Genomic DNA, 5,909 nt, shown 5'->3' with positions numbered 1-5,909 from the left:
CTCTCTCCCTCTCCTTTGTGGTTGTAATGGCAATGGATCGCTCGTGGTCCATCTCTGAGCATAATGCCAGTGACAAGCGTCGCTTCGATGACGACAGAGAAGAACTATCGGACCAGATCCGTCACAAAATTGAATTTCACTGCAAGCTCCAAAGGGAGCATGAAGAGGGCGAGCGTGAGAGGTAGGCCTCGGCACCAGCGTGGTAGAAAGAGGAGGACCGCTCGTAAGCGACAAAGACTCCTTCTTGGCCTCCTCAAGGCTGTTGTGATGCGGGTGCTCCTTACCCATGGCCTTCTCATTTCTCAAGCTAGATGATGGTGGATTTTGCAACTCCAGCGACAACTTGTCCAACTTTGACAATAGACCCCAACATTGGCAACAACCCTAGATCCGGTTGAAACAATAGGGAGAAGATCTGTGGCACGCAAGGACGAGGGCACGCGGATCGTGGCACTGATCCACGCCAAGATTCAAAAACTAGTTTATGTGTATATTTCACCACGTAAGTATCTATTTGCCCGCGGAGAAATCGACTTGCACCATTTGTTTTCAGTCTACTTCATAGTTGGTCCCGTATTTCCAACGTCAGTCGTCCGTTGTCATGAGTTTCATGCTCTTTAGTCCCTCAGATCATATCACATACTGTACCTATGTACAAACTGAACTGAGGTGGTATCATTCAGCAACGATCTAGCTTGATGCGCTCCTGAGATGTGGGAGGATGATTTTTAACGTCGCCGGCCGGAGGGTAACCCGCGCCTCGCATCACGCCAGCGTCAGGTTCTGCAGCGTCCGCGGCATCGGCGGCATGTCGACGTGCACGACGCCCTCCAGCGCCTGCACGGCCTGCGCCATGGTCGGCCGGTGCGCCTCCTGGTCCTGGATGCACCAGCACGCCACCCTGCACGCCCGCTCCAGCTCCTCCCCCCTCACGTCGCCGCGCAGCCGCGGGTCCGCCACGGCGCCCGCCTCCCCCGCCGCCACCTTCCCCGCGGCCCACACCGGGAAGAACGTCGACACAGGCCGCTCCGCCTCCGCCTCCGCCTCCGTGGCGTCGCTGCCTTCATCGCCGCTGTCCCTCCCGCCACCGCCGCCGGAGCTGTCGGTGTTGCGTCGGCCCGAGATGAGCTCGAAGAGCACCATCCCGAAGCTGTACACGTCCGCCTTGGCGCTGATGGGCAGCCCAGAGATCCACTCCGGCGCCAGGTACCCGATGGTGCCCCGCATCGTCGTCAGGGCGCGGCTGAAGTCCCTCCCCACCAGCTTCGCCATCCCGAAGTCGGCGAGCTTCACACACAGGTCCTTGTCCAGCAGTATGTTCTCCGGCTTCACGTCGCAGTGTATGATGCACTCGCGGCAGCCGTCGTGCAGGTACGCCAGCCCTCTGGCGACGCCGAGCATGATGCCGTAGCGGTCGCGCCAGCTCGGGCACGAGCCGCCGCTGCCCTTGAAGAGGTAGCCCTCGAGGGAGCCGTTGGGCATGTACTCGTAGACGAGCAGCTTCTCGTCGGCCGACGAGCAGAAGCCCAGGAGCCGGACGAGGTTGACGTGCTGGATGCGCCCGAGCGTGTTCACCTCCGTCCGGAACTGCTTGTCCCCCTGCCGGAGACCTTCCAGCTTCTTGACCGCCACCTCCGTGACGGTGTCCCCGCTCTTCAGGACGCCGCGGTACACGGAGCCGAATCCTCCGCCGCCCAGCCGGTCCGAGAAGTTCTTGGTGGCGGCGCGGAGGTCGCCGTAGCTGTACACGGCCAAGGAGGAGCCCGCCTCGTTCGCCATGCTGTCCAGCCGACGCCGACGCCTCCTCCTTGAAAGGAGGAACCAGGCCAGCAGCGCCGATGCGATCAATGCCGCTGCCACACACGCCAACACGATTCCGACGACAAGCTGCAGTGGTAGCCCCCCTTCGTTCTTCTCGTTTGCTCTGCTCAAATCTTGCAGCCCTGATTCTGAAAGCCGGAGATACAGGTCCGACGACCCCGAGGCCCCAGAGCCGTCGGCGTAAAGCTGCTGAAGGTTGCGGAACTCGCCGTGCCAGACGGCGCACCGGCCGCCGCCGGAGAAGGTGTAGGCCTGGCAAGAGCAGTTGTCGAGGCAAGCCGACTCGCACTCTGTTTTGCTCTGGGCGCCCACGGCGAGCGAGTCATCGGGGAGCTTAACGTTGGGCAGCGCCAGGAACCCATCCGTGGACGTGGACGTGGAGGACGACCCGTTGCCGTTGCGCGCGCACGCGAGCGACGAGTTCCGACGGCACCCGCCGGTCCAGTCGCTGAGCGCCCAGTCCTGCTCCGACGCCGGCACGAACCCGGGCGGGCACCGGCAGGACGGCTGGCTCCTCTGGTCGCAGACGCCGAAGGCGCCGCAGACGGCGTACGCGTCGCACTGCACGGTGGGCGCGGCCCAGAAGAACTGCCAGCGCTGGCTGGCGGGCACCCAGATGTACTGCTTGGCCTGCCCCGTCCCCTCGAACACCTGGCGCGTGATCGTCGCGTTGTCGTAGAGCGCCCAGCTGAGCCGCCGGTACGCCGGCGTCTCGACGTAGGTCTGGTTGAAGAGCACGTTGTTGACCGCCTCCGGCACGAGCGCGAAGACGCACCCCGTCCAGACGCCGCTCCGCCAGTACACCCGCATCCGGTTCCAGAAGTAGAAGAACTCGCTGGTGCCGTTGCGGTCCACGGTGTTGCTGAACATGCCCGGCGCGGGGTCCTCGGCGTTCCGCCACGACGTGAGCCCCTGGTACTCGCCAGTGAGCTTGTTCTCCCCGAGCCACGCCCCCGGCACCAGCGTGTCCGTCGGGTGGTCGAAGCTCTGCCAGAGCACGTTGGAGGAGTTGCCGCCGCCGAGGAGGACCAGTGTTGTTGTTGTTGTTGTTCGACTCCTCCTCCGACAGGTTCGACCTCGACGACGACCACACGACGCCCTCGCTGGCGCCGACGAGCTCGAGGCTGCCGTCGTCGGCGGACACCCGGAGCTCGGCGGACTCGGCGCTGGACAGAGGGCTCCCGCGGTTGGCGACCCAGATGACGGTCTGGACGGGGATGTTCTTGTACCAGACGCCGAGGTAGAACCGGCCGGAGCTGCCGGGGCTGAAGAGCCCGGCCTCGAACTTGCCCTGCGCTGAGACCACCGTGTCGTTGCCCCGCAGCGGCCGCCGCGCCGAGACGGCGTCCGTCTCCGCCGCCGCCGCTGCTACCGGGCAGGAATGAGCGCAGCAGAGCGCAACGACCGCGAAAGCGGCGACCGTCGGCGACATGTTTTCTCTCAGGTGAATTGAATTCTCGATCAGGAGGAGAGGTGGATGGCGACCGAGAGCGAGTGACACGTAGGCAGTTGCTGTCGCGTTTGCACGCAGCTATATGCTGTCGCGTACTGGCCGCCCGCCTCGTCGTCTGGATGACTTGTAGTCGTCATGGAGTCTGTGTCTATCCGTGCATTCATAGCCACTATTTTCCCTCGCGAGCGACCAAAACCGCACATTGTCACCTCCCACAAATGTAAAATGTCAATGGGAAGAGGTAAAAAGGCTGCACGGTTGGTGTTGAGCCGGTCCGTGGCTTTTCTCGAGCTGGAGGGAGCAGGAAAGGAGTCTTCCACGGTGACGTACGTGGAAACAGATTCAGATTTGTCACCTTTGCTTGCACCACGGCTGCTCGTCTGGTTGGCTGCATCCCCCTTAATTTCCTCCTCGCTTTCGTGCACGGTCCGAACTAGTGTATTAAATAAAGAAAAAGAAAGTGTGGTAGCAGATTTTCGTAACAAAAAGCAGGAGAAATTTGGGTTTGGTTACCATCTCTAGTGGCCGTGGCCGTGGCCGTGCGTTCAAACCGTCGTCCTGCTCTACGGTAGGCAGGAGTGAAAAGGAAAGATCTCCTGCAACAAAACAAAAGCAGACCCATCAAATCATGGATGGAATGGGCGGTACTGTATGCGTCGATGCGTGTGGGTCTTTCTTTTCTTCTTCAGGCTCGTTGACAGGAACTTGCTACGGTTTTCGTGGTGCGAATGTGGCTGGCCGTTGCCAGACGTACGTACTTTGTGGCTTCGATTTAGAAATTATTAGTACGTGACTGTGGAACCATCTCTGTATTCTCTCCCAACTGCTGATTCGACGAGAAGTTCAGTAGGTGGGTCCGCATCCACGTACTAGTGACTACTCTCCGTCATTCATCGTGATACAACGTCCATCCTACGAGCGCAAGCAATCGTAAGGCGACACCAAGATTTATAAACAGCGTCCGTTCATGTCACCCGCTCCTCGGAGCAATGACTACGAGTGACCGGGCGTAGCGGTTTCGTACCGTTGTGATTTTGTATATTAGAGAATCTCCCACCCTCGAACCATCCGTAACTGTTTGGACATTAAAGCTCGATCCGTGCGGTTTCAACATGTATCAGTCCGCTCGACGGTTTAGACGTGTTTTTTTTCCCGCAAACCGAAAACACTGAGGGTGAGGGCAGAGGCGGAGCCAGGATTTCTCAAAGCCTAGGGCTAAAACTAAGCGGCTATGAAAACATTCTAAATGCCACACATATTAATGCATGTTAGAAGTTACCACAAATTCGCATTATATAAGAATGAAATATGAATTTATATTACCATGAGAGAAAATTTGATAAAAACAAGTAAACAATTTAACAAGGTGCATCATTGGAAAGGTTGCTGCAAATTAATGAATGCTTGGTTCATTAGTGTTCAAAATCAAGACACTAAAGGCCCGTTCGGTTTCACTCTGCTCCACGCTCCGCTCCAGGAGCGGACAAAGCTGTAGTTCAAAATTTTGGAGCGAGCCAACAGCCACTCCGCAGATTCTAGGAGCTGGTGGATTTTCGAACGGGCCCTAAATCAACTATTCAAGTAAAAAATTGCAAACTAATAACAAATGATTTTTTTTACTAAAGTGATACAATTTTAACATAACTATTTCAACATTTAGGCTGATATAAAGGATGAAAGGGACTAGGGAAAAAATATGGTACAGCAAAGTAGAGATGACCTGTCATGTCCAGCTGGTTGTGGTGATGGAGCATAAGGCCAACTCCACCGCGCGACCCCATCTTGTCCGGGTGCGTCCGTTTGGGGTAAAACGTACAAATAGCGCGGCCCAGCGCGCAGCCTCAAACGGACAAATTTCCGAAATCCGTCCGTTTTCGACCCATCCCCGACCCAAAGTTGCGCTCGCTTTGGGGTGAAACGGACGCGCGCGGACAGCCGCGACGCACGCCCTTGTCCCCCCCGTGGCCCGCCTGTCGGGGACACTAGCAGTCCTTCCCTCCCAACGCTTCAACCCTCCCTCCTCAACGCGCAGCACTTGGCCGTCCATACCAAACCACGTGCAGACATGGCCGCCACCACGCCCGCGCTTTCGCCATAGTTTTGGCCGTCGATCGGAGGAGGTTTGGCCGTCGCCATCTTTGCCGGTGGCAGAGGAGACACGACCGCCGGCGACATACCACGGCGGCCGCGGAAGCTTCCCTCATCTCCAGAGCGGCCAGTAGCCGGCCGACAACCACCCCTGCTGCGTCGAGGTGATCATCGCGGCCTCTTCGTCACCACGACCGCAAGGTGTTCGGCATTTTGCCCACAAAGGTATGGACAGTGGAGACGAGTTCTTCTTTCACCACTTCCTTTGTTCATCGGACGATTCGTCGTCGGATGATGAAGATCTTGTGGTGGCTGCACTGGTCGTTCACGACCATATTCAACGGCAGCTTCCTCGGTACAGGAGGTCAGTCCCTGGCCGTGGTCCCAACCTGAACCGCAACAGGGAGAGAGGCCACGCCCTGCTCTATGCCGATTACTTTTCCAACAAACCGCTCTTCAAGCCGGATAAATTCCGTCGCCGTTTTCGAATGGCGAGGCATGTGTTCAATCGCATTTGAGAGGGAGTGGTTGCTCATGACCCATACTT

The 5,909-nt window shown here is 58.2% G+C and overlaps 1 pseudogene; it reads right to left on the bottom strand.

Moving 5' to 3' along the window:
- Window positions 1–469: 469 nt before the first annotated feature.
- On the bottom strand, window positions 470–3,619 carry LOC119320259 (annotated as a pseudogene).
- Window positions 3,620–5,909: the final 2,290 nt, after the last annotated feature.

Source organism: Triticum dicoccoides, chromosome 6B, assembly GCF_002162155.2.
Source record: "Triticum dicoccoides isolate Atlit2015 ecotype Zavitan chromosome 6B, WEW_v2.0, whole genome shotgun sequence".
Lineage (NCBI taxonomy): Eukaryota > Viridiplantae > Streptophyta > Magnoliopsida > Poales > Poaceae > Triticum > Triticum dicoccoides.
This window is presented reverse-complemented; position numbering and strand designations above follow the sequence as displayed.